Source organism: Cupressus sempervirens, chromosome 4 (assembly GCF_028749045.1).
Source record: "Cupressus sempervirens isolate cs-2001-9-10 chromosome 4, ASM2874904v1, whole genome shotgun sequence".
NCBI classification, from domain to species: Eukaryota; Viridiplantae; Streptophyta; class Pinopsida; order Cupressales; family Cupressaceae; genus Cupressus; species Cupressus sempervirens.
Window position 1 is genome coordinate 350857993 of NC_143121.1, and position 19631 is coordinate 350877623.

Consider the following 19631-nt stretch of genomic DNA (forward strand, 5'->3'; position numbering starts at 1 on the left):
ACGATGACATATGTTCCTAGGGGTCCCCTAGGGACATATTCGAATGGGTAATATGGGTCAAATGGGGTCATAGGGTAACCTATGACCCTCTTTGACCTTTTAAATGATGACATATGTCTCTAGGGGTCCTAGGACCCCTAGGGACATATTCGAATCGTACATATGGGTCAAAGGGGTTCATAGGCTGACCCATGACCCTCTTGACCCATTAAACGACGATATATGTCTCTAGGAGTCCTAAGACTCCTAGGGACATATTCGAATGGGTAATATGGGTCAAAGGGGGTCATAGGGTGACCTATGAGCCTCTTTGACCCATTAAATGATGATATATGTCTCTAGGGTTCTTAGGACCCTTAAGGACATATTCGAATGGGTAATATAGGTCGAAGGGGGTCATAGGGTGACCTATGACCCTCTTTGACCCATTAAACGACGAGATCTGTCGCTAGGGGTCCCAGGACCCCTAGGGACATATTCGAATGGGTAATATGGGTCAAAGGGGGTCATAGTGTGACCTATGACACTCTTTGACCTATTAAACGATGACACATGTCCCTAGGGTTCCTCGGACACCAAGGGACATATTGGAATGTGTAATATAGGTCAAATGGGGTCATAGGGTAACCTATGACCCTCGTTGACCCTTTAAATAATGACATATGTCTCTAGAGGTCCTAGGACCCCTAGGGACATATTCGAATCGTACGTATGGGTCAAAGGGGGTCATAGGGTGACCTATGACCCTCTTGACCCATTAAACGACAATATATGTCTCTACGGGTCCTAGGACCCCTAGGGACATATTTGAATGTGTAATATGGGTCAAAGGGGGTCATAGGTCACCCTATGACCCTCTTTAACCCATTAAACGACGATATATGTCTCTAGGGGTCTTAGGACCCCTAGGGACATATTCAAATGTGTAAAATAGGTCAAAGGGGGTCATAGGGTGACTTATGATCCTCTCTGACCCATTAAACAACGAGATATGTCGCTAGGGGTCCTAGAACCCCTAGGGACATATTCGAATAGGTAATATGGGTCAAAGGGGGTCATAGGGTGACCTATGACCCTCTTTGACCCATTAAACGATGACACATGTCCCTAAGGGTCCTCGGACCCCAAGGGACATATTCTAATGGATAATATGGGTCAAATGGGGTCATAGGGTGACCTATGACCCTCTTTGACCCATTAAATGACAACATATGTCCATAGGGGTCCTAGGACCCTAAGGACATATTCCAATCGTTTATATGGGTCAAAGGGGGTCATATTTTGACCTATGACCCCCTTTGACCCATTAAATGACAACATATGTCCTTAGGGGTCCTAGGACCCCTAGGGACATATTTGAATCGTTCATATGAGTCAAAGGAGGTCATAGGGTGACCTATGACTCCCTTTGATGCATTAAACGACGAAATATGTTCCTAGGGGTCCTAGGACCCCTAGGGACATATTCGAATGGGTAATATGGGTCAAATGGGGTCATAGGGTAACCTATGACCCTCTTTGACCCTTTAAATGACAACATATGTCTCTAGGGGTCCTAGGACCCTTAGGGACATATTCGAATCGTACATATGGGTCAAAGGGGGTCATAGGTCACCTTATGACCCTCTTGACCCATTAAATGATGATATATGTCTCTAGGGGTCCTAGGACCCTTAGGGACATATTCGAATGGGTAATATGGGTCAAAGGGGGTCATAGGGTGACCTATGACCCTCTTTGACCCATTAAACGACGATATATGTCTCTAGGGGTCCTAGGACCCCTAGGGACATATTCGAATGGGTAATATGGGTCAAAGGGGGTCATAGGGTGACCTATGACCCTCTCTGACCCATTAAACGATGAGATATGTCGCTAGGGGTCCTAGGACCCCTAGGGACATATTCGAATGGGTAATATGGATCAGAGGGGGTCATAGGGTGACTTATGACCCCCATTGACCCATTAAATGATGACATATGTCTCTAGGGGTCCTAGGACCCCTAGGGACATATTCGAATGGGTATTATGGGTCAAAGGGGGTCATAGGGTGACTTATGACCCTCTTTGACCCATTAAACAATGACATATGTCCCTAGGGGTCCTTGGACCCCAAGGGACATATTCAAATGGGTAATATGGGTCAAAGGGGGTCATAGGGTGACCTATGACCCTCTTTGACCCATTAAATGATGACATATGTCCCTAGGGGTCCTAGGACCCCTAGGGATATATTTGAATCGTTCATATGAGTCAAAGGGGGTCATAGGTCGTTTGATCCATTAAATGATGACGTATGTCCCTAGGGGTCCTAGGACCCCTAGGGACATAGTCGAGTCATTCATATGGGTCAAAGGGGGTCATAGGTCACCCTATGACCCCCTTTGACCCATTAAATGACGACCCTCTTTGTATTATATATGATTATATTAATATGTATAATAATATAATATATATATAAAAACTTAATATTTTTATTAAACATAATATATATTATAAATATTATTATATTAATATATATGTTATTAATATATCTATATAATAACGTAATATTTTAGTATATATAACGTAATATTTTAGGATATACTATTTATACTATTTTAGGATAATAATTATAATATAAATAAACACTATATATTAATATTATTATATGTATAGTAATAATAATAATACTATTATAGCTATAATAATAATATATATTAATAATATATATTGTAGCTTAATATAAATAAACACTATATATTTACACTATTATATCTATATTAATAATATTAATACTATTTTAGGTATAATAATAATATTGATACTATAGGTATATTAATACTATTTTATATTAATATTATTGATATTTTATACTAATACTAATATACTATTAACTTAGTTATAAATTAAAGTCGTTTGTCTCCAAATATTTTCATAATATTAATGTTATTGTGGCAAAGGAGGGAAACCTTAGCAAGTTTTCCCCCCAAAAGTCCTCTTCCTATATCGGATATCCGATTATACTGGCATCAATTTCAAATATTTGACTGTCCCTATAGACCCGACAACATTACTTTTTTACCTCTTTTTTCACGGAATTTGTAAAAAGTCATGTTTTCGGGCCCAACCAATCGAAAAGAATTCAAAAATATAACCTTAGGTGTTCGAATTTGTCATCTGAATGGGGAGCAATAGTTGTCGAAAGAATAAATGTAAAAGGAAGATATCCAATGAAGACATTGCAACATATAGGGAAAAGGACAAAATGAAACACCGAAAAAAAAGATAAGGTATGCTAAATATCAATCAAGTTGACGATGAATTAATAGAAGGTGAAATCATAGAGTCAGATAATGAAAATGTACAGTTGGGGAATGAAAATGTACCTATTGAAAATGATAATGTGGAAATTGAAAATGTAGAGATTGAAAATTTTGAAGAAGAAATGCCACCAAGTCATAATCCAAATTGCATAATTGACCATGTCGAAGATGACAATGTACAGGAACTTAATGCACAAGAACCTTACATATCTCCTAATTATAATTGACATGAAGGTTCTAAAACACGAAAATGGATAATTGGAATTGATGAAACGATTATGACTAGTTTGGAAGAAAAAAACTTAGAAAGAACCATTCGGTTATGGGCTTCAAGACTATATCAGATGTTTTTCGGCAGCAAGACAGTGGTAGAGCAATGTTAGCTTTTCATGCACTTATTAAAGATGCAAAAGATGAGACCTATTCTTTCCAAATTGAAAATTTGTGTCAGTAAAAAGTTGGAAAGAAATGCCATTATTGTGAAGAATCTTTTCAGTGCTCTCAATAGCGTTGGGAAAAATAGCAGAGAGAAGGATAATAGAGTTGCTCGAAGGGTTATTACAACCTCTTTGGTAAGTCATCATTTGAGAAAGGGTAGATATATGAGACAAACTTGTATTGATTTGAATCTAAATCGTACTACTTTGAGAAGAGCACTCAGTCGACGAGAGAAAATTGATGATCCTCTTCAAAATGAAACATGGGCATTTGGTGGGAGACTTCCACGTTTTGATAAGAAGCTATCCGACGATGTGAAGGAAGAAATTATACAATTTTGGCACTCTAACTCACGAGTATCACCCAATGCTAAAGATGTCTTAAAGTTGAGAATTGGCATCAGAGACCGCACGCCACATCCTAAACACTATTTGGAGGTAAGTCAAACTATGTTGTTCAAACAATTTAGAGAGAGTCATCCAAGTGTTCATATATCACAAAGGGCTTTTGAATCTTTGAAGCCATTTTATTGTGGTCCACTCAAAATTCAAAATACATGTTGTTGCAAATATCATGTTGAGTTTTCTATGCACCATGAACTATTATGCTCCATCCGTTCTACTTTGCACATTAAAGAAATGTTGGAGGATTGTGGGGCTAGTGGGCTTCCAAAATCATCAAGAGACTTGTTAGATCAACTCTTATGTCGTAGAGTTGATGGTTGTTCCTTTTATAAAAATGCTTGCTTAAATGAGAAGAGTTCAGAATGTGGTGGCTTATCCAAGTTTGACACATGTTTCCATGAGGGGTGTGAACAAGATCTTGGAAAGACAATAGTGAAAAAAAGGATCTATGAAATGGTGAAATACACATTGAAGAGTGGGAGTGAGAGCTCTAAATGTGAATTGTTTGGAAAAGATATCAATGTGGCTAATTTTATTTCAGATTTCAAGGCAAATCTTTTTTACAAGTATGCAAGACATAGTCATAGGTCTCAGTGGCTGGATCAACAATTTGGAACGTGTAAGGAGACTTTTCCCATTGGCACTATTATATCTGTTGTTGATTTTGCTGAGAACTACACATTGCAACGTCAAAATGAGACACAATCTCAGTATTACAACTCTATTCATATTACAATTTTTGTTCACATAACATATAGACATGCCCCTGGTAGTGTAGAAGATAATCGAAAGATTATTAGAGAGTATCATTTTTATATGAGTGATGATAGATCTCACTCTCATGAGTTTGTGCAACATTGTTTCAAGAATTTTTTTTATTTCTTACACGAGCATGCAATTGCTATGGATAGACATATCATTTGGTCAGATAACTGTACAGGTCAATTCAAGAATACTCGCATGTTTTATTGGTTGTGTAGGATGCACGTAGAGAGAGGGGTGCCTCATATTTGGAGTTTTTTTGAGTCCGGCCATGGAAAAGGGGAACATGATGGAGCAGGGGCATGTGTGAAGAGAGCTCTAGTTAAGGAGCAATTGAAGATTTCAACAACAGAGCTTCTTGATGCTCGTAGTATTGTTAATTGGTGTAGTTTAGCATTATCACAGGGGGGGACTCTTAATTCAGTGGTACGTAGGTTCTTTTGGTTGGTTGAGGAAGGGTCCATAGGTGATAGATCAGATTGTGCTACAGTGACAAACTCATCAAAAATGCATTCATTTCGGAGCTCTAATTCTAGTACATGGACCATTTGGACACGACAACTAGGTTATTTTTGTCGTACTTGTTGTCAGTGTGATTGGGATCACTGTGAGTCAAGTGAGTGGGTGGACACATGGGCTCCACATTATCTTACTCCATTGTCTACCATACCCTCTATCAAAAATGATGACATGGAAAGTTCACTTGAGCATAATCATCTATCAGATCTACTTCAGCCAGGACATGTCTTTGCATTGGTTGCACCACAGGGGAATGATGAGAAATCCGATTATTGGTTAGCACGTTGTGTAAGAGGAAAAAAAAAACTTGCACAACCGATCACAGATGATGATGGATTCACGTATCCTACTGGTTTAGTGGTTGTTGCTGGAACATGGTTGTGGACATACATGCTTAGAAGGAATGGAATTCCTGCATTCGAAGACTATCAGAAGCACAAAGTAATTCTCATATATTCGCATCTTATTATAGCAACAAATGTAAAGTTATTGAAGCATCAAGGAAGACCAAAAGTAAAAGAAATTTTTACTATTGCTAATGCTGATCATGAAGCCTTGTTGGAGACCCTAAAACAGAGAGAGGACCCTATTGGAATACTTGACTAGGTATATATACTTCTTATGTTATTTTCTTCATAATGATTTAATGAATTGATGATTATCTTGTTTAATACAATAAGTTAGTAATTTTTGTATGATATTGGAATGTAGGTACATCATGAAGAGTTGGAGGGGGGTGGTATTGGGGAGAATTTCTAAAATTTATGATGTATTATGATGTAAAATGTGTAGTTTTTTGTATATGGTTTTCGTATTTTGGTAGGTTCTTTGTAAGGAATTATAAGAGGAAGATATTGAAAAAGTTCTTCCAAATCATATTTGCATGTGATACAAGGCTATAACAACAATTTTAAGAGCATTTATAACTATATGAAAGATAATTGCATGCAGATATCTTATTACAAATTTGGTTTTTTCCTTATTTGACATAAAGCTGACATTATGATTAATAAAACTATTTTTATCAAACTAATCAAATAAGAAAAATCCATAAAGTAGGGATGAACGATTAGAATACTTGATTTCTTCCATTTTACAACCAATCATAGCATTTGAAAGCATAAAGAGTCATAATATTGTATAATGTTTTGAAAGACTTTCATATTGAAAAGTTGTATGAAGCACATTTGGGATAAGCCATAAAATCCATGAAAGAAGATAGCATGTAGGATAAGCAATTAAAGCCAATAAGCAAGATAGCACATGCATACTAACATGATATGAAGTTGGATATGAAGGCTATGAGTGGATGAGTCATTAGAGGTATCAAGAATCCCATCATAAATGAGATCTTGGGTTTTATGTTTCAACACTATGGAATCTTTAGTTTTATGAAATTTTCTTCCATGGAGATTAATTTAAGAATGCCCCGTGTGTATGTAAAGGTCTTAAGGGAGATTAATTTAAGAATGCAATATTCTCCTCTAACCTTTTCTCAAGTTTAGAATTGATTTCTATCATGTGCTTAGAGAGATGAAGGTAAGAAAGATTATTTGTCTCTTCTAGCTCTTTGTATTGAACATATAGAAAGAGAGATGACAAGTGAACAAATTTAAGTGTAGTCAATAGATCAAGGAAACCATTTAGTGAAAGAAATTCTTAGTATGCATATCATAGACCATGAAGTTAGAAAATACCAATAGCTCTAAGACCAAAGAGCCATTTTAAGTATGTTCAAGCACTAGAGACATAGAAAATCAAAGTCAATTTATGAAACTCCCCTGAAAAAAAAATGCAAACAAATATTTGCATTTGACATTTTGACTTGGTTGAAAAAGTTTGACAATAATTGATAATATTGCAAGCTTGATGTTCAAAAGCAATTTTTTTTCCAAGAAAGATAGTGACACATGGAGTAGTCTTCAAACAATCATCCATCATTTGCGGCCATCCCGTACCGAGGAGTCTCCAAGGTGCTCTAAGTGCATTTGGAGGTCGATCTTTCGAGGGTCATAACTCAGAGCTCGTGAGGGATATTGATGAACTGTTAAATGCTACAGGATGATGATCCTGAGGCCTAAAATAAACTATCTCATTTTTGAGAGAACACATTCCGTTTGGATTCAGCACAACGATCTCGCTCGATGCCAAAACTCGCAGTGTGCCTCACTTCATAGGTGCACCACAGCGTAACTTTGAAACCGCTGATCTTGGCATCGAATTGTCAGTGCCATTAGCTTCGGATGGGCGGGTAAACCCTAGTCACACCCTTGTTCTGGTCATGAAGACCATCCATCATTTGCGGCCACCCCGTACTGAGGAGTCTCCAAGGTGCTCTAAGTGCATTTTGAGGTCGATCTTTTGAGGGTCATAACTCAGAGCTCGTGAGGGCTATCGATGAATTGTCAAATGCTATAGGATAGTGATCCTGAGGCATAAAATAACCTATCTCATTTTTTAGAGATCACATTCCGTTTGGATTTAGTACAGTGATCTCGTTCGATGCCAAAACTCGCAGTGTGCCTCAGTTCATAGGTGCACCACAGCGTAACTTTGAAACCGCTGATCTTGGCATCGAATCGTTAGTGCCATTAGCTTCGGATGGGCAGTTGAACCCTAGTTACACCATTGTTCTGGCCACGAAGACCATCCATCATTTGCGACCACCCTGTACCGAGGAGTCTTCAAGGTGCTCTAAGTGCATTTTGAGGTCGATCCTTCGAGGGTCATAACTCAGAGCTCGTGAGGGCTATCGATGAACTGTCAAATGCTACAGGACAGTGATCCTGAGGCCTAAAATAACCTATCTCATTTTTGAGAGATCACATTCCGTTTGGATTCAGCACAGTGATTTCGCTCGATGCCAAAACTCGCAGTGTGCCTCAGTTCATAGGTGCACCACAGTGTAACTTTGAAACCACTGATCTTGGCATCGAATCGTCAGTCCCATTAGGTCCAGATGAGCGGGTGAACCCTAGTCACACCTTTGTTCTGGCCACAAAGACCATCCGTCATTTGTGGCCACCCCGTACCGAGGAGTCTTCAAGGTGCTCTAAGTGCATTTTGAGGTTGATCCTTCGAGGGTCATAACTCAGAGCTCGTGAGGGCTATCGATGAACCGTTAGAGGAGACAAGTTCATAAGGATGGAGTGGCTTAGTGTTTTTGCTAAAATAAGTTAGTGGGAAGGCTTTATTAGAGGGTCTTGGCTAAACTAGTGGGGTGTTTGCCAAAATTTCTTGTTTTATTTCTACTTGGTTTTGTTTTCTTGTTTTGTGCTTGAGTATTGTTATGGGATTGGGACTTACGCTCACCCTTGTGGGAAGGGAAGAGAAGTCCAGGGTGAAGGGCTTAAGTTGGGTTCGAAAAATGTATTGAGAACCTTGGAGTATGGGCTCCATTGTATGCCATAACATTTCATATCTTGCTGGGGGTGATAAGGAAAGTATGGTGTAGAAAGGAAGTTTGAGGAGTTACAGCTGATGGTAGTGGGTTTGGAGGAGGAAATGTGGAGGCCCCGAGAGGGCATTAAATGGTTCATTTATGATAGCCCCAAGAGGGCATGAAATTTGGTGAATTATGATAGCCCCGAGAGGGCATGAAAATTGTTTATTGCAAATATGGTTTGGTATCACAAGTCTCCATTTTAGAACACACCTTCACCCTATGTTTATGGTTCCATCTGTGAAGCCATTGTGAAATAGTCTTGGGGGAAAATTGTTCAAGTTTGAAATGTAATGTTTATGCATTGAAATATTGTATATGTATCCCAGTTTGAGCCTTGTTCCCTAGCGCGGGGGTGGTCTCTTAGAGGCCTATGGTTGGGTGGAAAGCACCCATGGTCCTTGTTATTTTGTTGTGTTGCATATGCAGATTTGTGTCCAAGGGAGCAATGGAAATAGCTTGGAATGATCATCTTGCAGATTGATGTTGGATGAGAAAACTTGACATTGTGCCCTCATTTGTGAAGGAGGATTCACCAGCTTGTTCATGTTCTCAATGATCATGTTGGACAATGTTCATGCTACTCATTGTCCATATGTTTCAATGTCCATGTTCCTTATGATTTTGAAAAGTCCCTTATGTTGCCCCATTGTGATGGAAGGAGATTGTATCATTGTTACGTAATGTACGTGTAGAAGAAAATATTGATAAGGTTGTATATGCATGTTTCATTTGGAGTTTATATTGTTATGAAAGCATTGGTACGAGTCACAGATTTTCTTTGACATCATTGTTATCATTTGAAAATGTGAAAGAAAGTTTTCTCCTTGTGGTATTGTAAATGACTAGTTGATAATAACAATCCATAGATGTTATGTGATACCATTGATTGTATAAATTTAAAACTTAGTAGATAGCTTACAATCTTGTTGTGCACTCAATAATTTGGTGAGGAAGCAATGTTGATAGATAATGAGGATATAGTAATATACTAATTGTCACTTTAATATATATTGTAATGATTAATGAATGTGTGTACATTGGTAATGAGGATAATAAGTAATTCTGATCCCCTTCCCTTACATGCTAGAATCATGACCTAGTCCATATGATACAACTGACAGACCCTAATAGAATATTAGTATCAGAGGTTTGTTAGGATATGAATTACCTCACTAATTTATGAGTGTTGTATCTTGAACTTGCTCGTTTGACTCGTGACGCTAACTCGAACTAGACTGTCATCCAATCTATTTGAAAACCACTTGTGACTAAAATGTTAACACCTTCACACTATTCACATGAGTCTTGAACTCCTATTCAATGATAACCTTGTTTTACAATATGTAATTTCTTATGCGACTTCATAAGCTAAAAAAAAAAAAAAAATTGTTGTGTTTTTACTAGTAAAATTTAGGGCATGACACATGATCCACGATAAATTGAACAATACTAGATAGTAAATTAATATGTATATCATTGTGCACGTAAATGATAAAAATATATATCAAAATACATGTATCCATAGAAAATTTTTTACACAAATATATATCAAAGATCATGTATCCATAGACAAAGTACTCAAATATATATATATCAAAATACATAGATCCATATACAAAATGTGGCTGATCCTGCCATCAGAATGTGTATAATATCAATGTTTCTATATACAATGTGGCATATGCCATCTCAAAATGTCTCATGATGCATCCTACGAAAACTATACTATCCTAGGGTGCTGGTGGATGATCAAAATGCAACCTCTTCGCTACACTAGGTGGATCGGATGCCTCCTACATAAACAAAAAAGGAAAACCCAAAGTTAGACTACTAAATTTTGTATGATTCTACGTATCTAACATTGAATTACTCAAATGCATAATGATCTTTTCTGTATTGGAGATTAATACTATGAAAATTTCATAATAAATACCTCTCTCGTCGACCTCCTGCGCCAGTCAGGAGTCCTCTCGTATGCCCTCATCAATGCTGGTACCTCTGTGATTATGGGCTGTATATGTTCAAATACCTTTGTCAGATGAATCTACAATTTAAACTATAACATTATAATTCATAGCATGCTAAATTTATAACATATTTAATCATGAATTCAAACTACAACTTACTATTGTAGGTTCCTCCTTAGGAGTGAGTGGCCGCGTCATCAAATCTACATAACTGTCCCGTCGAACCTCATGTGCACTAGGAGTCTCCTATGAGATACAAAATAGTAGTTGTTAATATCACAAAAATTAGTTTTGAATTTATTTATGAAGATAAGTGATGCAAGAGCATCCCATGCTCATCAGGGGAACATTGAAGATCCAAGGCATTACAGAGGTCATGGAACATCTCTTGAAGTCAATTGGGCAATCCTTGCACCAATTATGGCTCATGGAAGCATACAAAGTTATATTGTTGGACTCATATGTGGAAGAAAGTTGTAATTGGGCATGAGATAGGATTTTAGGATTTCATATGGTAGATGTGTCATTTGATAGGTTCATGTAGGTTGTCATGATCATATCTTGTCATTAGACAAGTCAAAACGTTCTAGAATTGAGTTTTGGGGTTTGAACAAGCAGGCCCTAGTTTTTAAGCCATTTTAAGGAGGGTTTTGAAGTTTGGGTGTTTAGGAGTGTGACCAAGACCTATAATCTTGAAAATCCTTAGTGTGTTGGTCCCTTTGTTGAAGCGTTGGTGTGTCTAATTCCTCCTTGTGTGTCCCAGAGTTGAAAGGTACATAAGTGGTGTCCAGAGATTTCTTGGTGAGGAAAGAAAGAGAATCAGTGAGTTGGCCCTTGGGAAGGAAGAAAACTTGTTGTGAAAATGCCTCCTAAAAATCAAATGGCTAGAGAACTTGAAGAATTGAGAGAAGAGTTGGCAAAAGAGAAAAGAGAGAGGAGAGAACTTGAAGCATCTAGAGTGAGGGAAGAAAGACAGATGAGAAGAGAGAGGCTAAAGCTTATTGCAAGGATAGAATCCTTAGAAAAGGAAAGGCAAGAACCTAGAGGAGAAGAGGTTAGAGGAAGAAATCATGGAGAGAACCATGAAGAAGAAGAGGTTGGTAATGCAAGGCAAGAGCATGAGACAACAGATGATCCTGAAGAAAGGAGATTTATGAGAATCATCAAGGTAGTACAAGGTAATGGTGGGAAGAACCATATTGATTTTCCAATATACCAGGGTAAAATGGATAGTGAAGAAGTGCTAGGGTGGATAGAGGCCCTTGAGAACTACTTTGATCTTGAAGACATAGAGGCAGATAAGAAGGTAAAAGTAGCAACAAAAAGACTGAGAGGAACATCACTCACTTGGTGGACTAGTGTTCAGAATGAGAGAGAGGAAAGGTGGTGTAGGGCACCTAACCTATGTGGCAGGGGGGAACAAGTATCTCTGTTGTCGGACACCTTGCCACTCCATGAAAGCGAGGATTCAAGTAGATTAGGAAGTTGGAATAAAGGTTTGGTCCATATTTTACAAGTTGGTCTATGTTTTGTAATAAAGGCACATGTAAGGCCCACAAGTATTTTGGTGTGGTTATAAACCAAGTGACTCCATCGAACCAAAAGGCCTTAGAATAGGGTATTTAGAGTCTAAACAGTATTAGCAAAAAGTATTTGTTTGTTTGTTTTATGGTTGGGAACGCCTATATGGTTGTTCCAACAGTCATGTAGACCTTTATATATGTTATATGTGATCTCAGTTGAAAGGGGGAGATCAGAGTGTATGGTGGTTTGGAGAAAAAATAATAAAAACTTCAATTTTTTGGAAATTTACTTAGTTGCATTTAATAAATCCATATGACCAATTTTGAGTCAATGGAATAGTTTAGAAAGTTAGGGAATGCATAAAAACTATAGTTTGAAATTTGAATTTCAAATTCAAACGGTCATATTAGTTTTGGAGGGAAAGTAGTAATTTGGTATTTGTTTGATTAAATAAACCTTTGTAACCAACTTGGTCGGTTGGACAGGTGCATATAAGCCTATTTAAGTTGTAATGAACATATGCAAGACATGAATCATTATTGGTACAGAAAAAATCATAGAAATTGTATAGAAAAACAATCATACTTTCCTCTGCATCAATTAAAAAAATAAAAAATAAATGATACTTATAAATACAATGGGGCTCTCTGTGCGAATGAAAATCCCTGATGATCTAGGAGGCCAAATCTGTACAGGCTCATCGCCAGTAGCCACACCCTATATACAATAAATAATGTAATTAAATGAGATTACCACAAACATTTTACAAGAATGCATCAATATTTAATCAATTAGAAAACATCTAATTACCTTTCCTTTGTCAATGCATGCTGGCTCACCCCCTGCACTTTGTCCCCCCGGGGCAGGTGGTATCTACAAGATAAAAGAAAGATTAGCAACCATATATGCTACAATATCAAATAGAAAAAAGAAATGTGAACACAACATAATGTACCGTAGATGTCTCAAGGCCAAATGAAATGGACGAGAGTGTAGCATCATCTATCTGTCTGAGCTCCTCCTTGGTCATCAACTAAACATGAATGAAGATCACATACATGTAAAAGTCAGTATGGCTTAAAAATTAAAATTACTCTATTATAAAAATTAACTTTAAATCACATATGTCATAACAAAAAAATGTATACATGTACCGACACCGAAGGAGTCCATGCCTCTACATTCCCCTCCTCACTCGCATCAGGGTCTGTAGCCTCTGCACGTGCGTCTGGTGTATCATCGTCTAATACAAAATGATACTCAGGAAGATCACCTATTGGACCCAGGCAAATATTCTTGCATGTAATGCAAGTGTGAGGCACAAAAATGTGTGATGAGCTAGCCGATGATGAACTGGCACCAACATCATCAACACGAGGACGCAAGACTGACCTAGCCTGAGATATCATTAGGCTACTCAGCCTATGAATGGCTTTGATGGTCTGAGAGCTAGCTTCTGCCATAATATCTGGATGCTGCACTCGAGGAGGGGGGGAGATATTAGGGGGGGGGGGGGGGGGGACAAAAATGCCAAGTTTCTTCCGCTCGGAAGAGGGTCTATCTTGAGGAGCTCCTAGTCCTAAGCCCATGTTGGGCTTCATGCTCCAATAGTTCACTTTAAGTTTGAAAACAAATTTTGCATATAATTTTTTAAGGAAATAAAATGGTATGTCTAAATTGCCATGTGGAGGGATATCAAAGACCATCCACCAACGATCCCAAAAATTTGCACGTATGGCATCATTTGTGCACCATTTAATCACTAGTTTAGTTTTTTTTGGGTCAACTGGTATACGCATTTTTGGGTTAGCAAAAAGGCTTGCCAAATCGTCTTTGGTTATGCTGAGGGTCGCAACCTCATCATAATCCAAACCATCATCAAACATCTGGTGCATTTCATCACGCCAACGAAGAGCGACATTTTGTTGGTTTGTAAGAGTTTCAATGTTATCCACTATGGTGTTTAATGTGGATAACATAGGAGCCAGTGCAGGTACATTATTGTATGTTCTATGCAAATCTCTCAACTCAGTGAGATTTTCATTTATCAAATCCTCGATTCGAGAAGGGTTTTGAGGAGGTAGAGGATCATTTGGTGGACAGTTTTGTGGGGATACTAGATCGTTTGGTGGTGGGTTGCGAGGAATATTATTCCCTGCCTCAGTGTCATCATTTTGATCAGCCATTCCTATTGAATTGCAAAACGTAATATATATTAAAAAAAAATCTAAATTTTAACAATTTTTGTCAAAAAAACCCTAGATTCAACTAAAACAAACAAAATCTTGTTAAAATCTATTAAATTTAGGTTAAAAATGAGTTGGGGGGGGGGGGGGGGGGGGGGGGAACATACCTGATATCTGATATCCGATTTGCTATCTGATATCTGATTTATTATCTGATATCCGATCTGACTGGCCCAAATTCGCGTGAAAATAAGGGCCGCGGGTCTGTGATTTTGTGTTTAATCCATGCATAGGTATCGGATATCCGATATTATAATATATATAATATAACATATATATTACATTTTATATATTTTTATATTATATTTTATATTTATTATATTAATTTACTATATATTATAATATAAAATATTATTATTATACTATATTATTATAATTTATAATATATTATACTTTTTTATTATATATTATATTATAAGATATTACTTTTTATTATTATATTATATTATATATATATATATTATATTACATTACTATATATTATAATATATGAAATATTATATTATATTATTATAATATAATATGTTATTATAATATTATTATTATAGTATAATATTATACGATTATAATATAATAATAATAATATTATTATATTATAGTATAATAATAATTATAATAATAATATTATTATATTATAGTATAATAATAATTATAATAATATTATTATATTATAGTATAATAATTATTATAATAATAATAATATTATAATAATATAATAGTATGATATATTATTTAATATTATTATTATTATTTTATATCAATAATAATAATATTAAATAATATATCATACTATTATATGATTTTAATTATTAGTCGGATATTGGATTTAAAATCGGATATCCGATATGATATCGGATATCTGATAACGCTTGGCTTAACCTTCCAGGTTTGGTTCCTGGATAGGTAAAAAAAAGTCAGAGCAGATTTTGAAGCGCTTTTAGGCATCTTCAAACTCTTTTTTTTTCACATCGCCACTTTTTGGCACACCATGATCCTGCACATACCCACTTCTGGGTAGCACTGCCATGGGAAGTATCCTTAATAGTAGTATGGGGATTATGTCATCTACTGACACAAGAACCTATGGAGGTGGCTCGAATAATGAAGCCAAAGAATTGGTCCTTCTTTGGGGGCTGAGAATTCTGAGGGCTTGGGGTGTTAAAAAGCTAGCTATTGAGAGAGACTCAATATTAATCATTAAGGCTGCTAAGGGAGAAGGCATAAGCAACAAGTTAGTTAAAGTTATAATTGAGGAAATCTAAAGGTTGATGGAAGATTTACAAGAGGTGTACATGGCCCATATATATCACAAGAGAAATGGTGTGGTGGATGGAGTGGCTAAATTTCGCCATAGTGTCACGAGCCTTGTTGAACAAGATGATGTCAAAATGTTACCTTCGTCAACTCAAGTTTTGATGGAAGGGGAATGTAGATTCATTTATACCACATGAATAAACAAAATGAATGGTATGCCTTCTACATGGGCTTATGAACAAGATGATTCATAAATAGAGTTTTTTGCATGATTGTTTACTATTTTTCTTTGTGTTTTCAACTTTTGTGAACATTAATTACTACCATAAAAGGATGTAGAAGGTGGATTTGAAAATATGTAGTGATAAATCTAGTAATGATCAAAATGAAAGGTTAATGAATTCCCATACAAGATACAACTAGAAATGACCATTTATGGAAGGAAATAGAATGCTCTCACATGCCAAGGAGAGTGGTTTTTTGTTTTTCAAGAAACATTGTGAATTTATGATGGTCATGCAATACCTTTTCATTTATTTGTTGAGGCACCTCAGTTTAAATCCAGCAACATCAAAACCTACAATAAGGCTATGTCATCTAAGAAATTAGTAGTTGATTTGCGTGAAAGTATGGGAAATAGCAATCAAATTAACCTAGTGGGTGTGGAAGAGAGCATTCATAGAAGCGAGGTGGCAATGATATACTTGTAGGAAGGTGACCTTTTATAGTGTATGGAGTATATGGTAAAGCATGATAAGGTTATATCAATGTAGTTCTTCTAGACATAGAAGAATAAGAAGGTAAATGTCAAAGGCATGAGCTTCGATATTTTGGAAGAAACAATTGTGAGGGCTAGTGAATTTTTAATGGAAGGAAAAAATTGACAGAGGCAAGAAAAGGTCAATGAGGAAGCTAGCTTGTGAAAATTCTTCAAAGGAAAGGAGGAACTAGATAGAATGCATGGGGGCTTTCTTGGGCTGCCCTTCCTAAGCCCTAAGACATCATCTACTATGCCATCATGTGGTAGATCACCTTAGACGACCATTTCCAATTACTATACTACTACCATTTCCCCATTCTAAATAATTTATGGAATTTGGACCACATATCCTTCCCATTTCTATTACTACATTGACTGGAGGATAGTATTCTCAAAGCTTGGAGGAAGCCCGAGGAGGGGAAAACATTCTAATTCATACTTTAGTAACACTAAATATGTTTTCATATGTAACCTTCAATGGCTTCACCTTATGTTTCACTAAATCCTTTGTAAACATGTAGGTATTGAAATGGTCACAAGATATATTGTTCATATCAATCTACCAAGCCCTATATAGAAACATATGACATATGTCCATAGGTATGCTATTGTAAAGCACCTTATCCTAGTAGTTTATCATCTTGAACTTTACTAGGTATTTCTCATTGACCATGTCATTCTAGTCATCCTAAACCTAGAAAATATAGTATGGATGTGGTTATTTATGTCTCTTGAGTTTTAAATTCATTACTATCTTTTTTGATACTATATTGTCAGTGTGTCCACAATCAATGATTGCATCACAATACTTATTTAAACATTTTTTCCTTGTACAAAATAAGCTCCTCCTTTGACCAGGTTCATTCTCAACCCTCAACAGGAATCGTTTCTTAATTGAGACTTCTCTTTCAACATCTATAGAATGCAATGGTTTGGCATCTTCATCAACATATGCATCGCTCACTTGGCCCCAAGTTCTCCTATGTGTCATTCCTTTGCGCCAAAGACACTCAAATTCTCTATTCCTTTATTCTAGTCAAAATAGGCTCCACAAACACGTTCTCTAGCATATCCTTTTGATCTTCCTCTTCCTCTCTAATCTTTGTTATTCATATCATGGAAATGGTTAGAATTGTTTTCCACATATTTCTCACTATTACTACTAGCCTTATCCTTCTTCCACTAATCTTCATTTCATCCTCTATAAGACCATTTACTATATTTTCCACCATGACCTCTACCACTATTCTTGTTATCAAACATATTGTTTAGCTTTTCCTCAAATCTTAGGGAAAAATTCTATGCCTCTTCAATATTTTTCATTCACACTAGAATTGATTCCTCCTAAAAGATAGGCTTCAACCCATTAAGATAGCTAGAAACTTTCTCCTTGTCAGCTTATGCATCAACTATTTTGATGAGAACTCAGTAGAAATATTTGGTATATCTTTTTCTCTGATAATTTTCTCTACTTAAATCTACCAAATCTTCACGTGAACCTTAAGTTTGGCCTTTGCAAACATGACCTTAGTAGGATGCTCAATAACTTCATACTCAAAGTATTCTTCTAATTTATTGATCCACATAATAAATTCTACTATGTTAAGATTTCCCAAAAATGTGGAAACATCGAACTTTGGTCTTTTCCTAATCTTGGAGATGGTCCTAAAAATCTTTTCTTCTTTTGGGTTCACAACTACCTCCTCTTCACCATTTTCAGCTTCTTCTTCTCCTTCATGCTCACTTTCATCCCTTAAAAACTTTATTTTATGTATTTCTTCTTTCGAGGCTTGCATTTGTCTTTGGAGGGTGCAAAAAACCTAGATGTAACATGTGCAACTCTTCTATCACACTCTCTTCTTGGAGGAATTTTTGCGCTTATGTAGAAACCCTAGTATAAACTCCCTCACAATCGTAATCTATGTACACGTACATGCAAAACCATGGCCCTTGTGAAAATTGTCTTAGAGACAACATTATTCCAACATAGTTAGGAACTCTTTCTCTGATACCACTTAATGAAGTGTGTTTCCCTTATTACCACAAACACAACATAAATTAAAAAATAACAACAATTTTCAAGAAAAAAAATCAGCTTCTTATTTTTTTCGCAAATGTGACATTAAAAAAAATTCAAATACAATTTGGAAACCCACATGGGCACCTTTGATACATTGATTTGCATAAGACAGAGTTGTGAACTATTACTTTGAGTTAGCCTAGACAATCTACGAACCTTCCTTTTATAGGAAAGTTTATACTACTTGGAAAGTTTATAAATGTTTATCACTAACTATTTAGGCCAACCAACCCTAAAATTACATAGAGATTTGGCTCAAAATAATTATGATATTTATTTTGGAAATATTATTTTCTCAAATTTGAAAGACCATAACTTGTGAATAGTTAATGTGATTGGCTACTATAACCACATTTACAAATCCTTGTATTCTAATCTACATGGCTTGACTTGTGCAAGCTCTTTTTGGCTTCATTTTAGAGGCTATCTGGAGCCTCTAAAATCTTCAAATATGAGTCTAAATGTTTTCTACCAAAAATTGCACCAAAAAAATCTGCAATAACTTCACATTTACTCATGATATGGTAGTAAGCCTCAAGGAATAGGCTAGTATATCCAAGATGAATATCCACCTATGAAATTAGGACATTTTGAGCTCATAGGACTTATGCACTAAGTAGAAAATCTTAGAAAATAACAACTATGCTCTGAGATAATCCTTATTGAGGAAACATAAAGGAAACAGTTTTGGGTGATGCACGATTTATCTTAAACCCATGATGATCCTGTATCAGATCACCTTCTTGAATTTTCTTCACATTACCTTCATCTATGAAGTGGTTCTCAAAACTACCAACCTTGTTTTGGAGATAAATAATTTTACTATAAACTCAACTACCCAAGCTTAGGGAAACATCAAGTTTATTCTTGGCCTTGTAAAGGAACTCTAAGGAGGAAGGGAAGACATCAAGCATTAAGTTCCCCTTA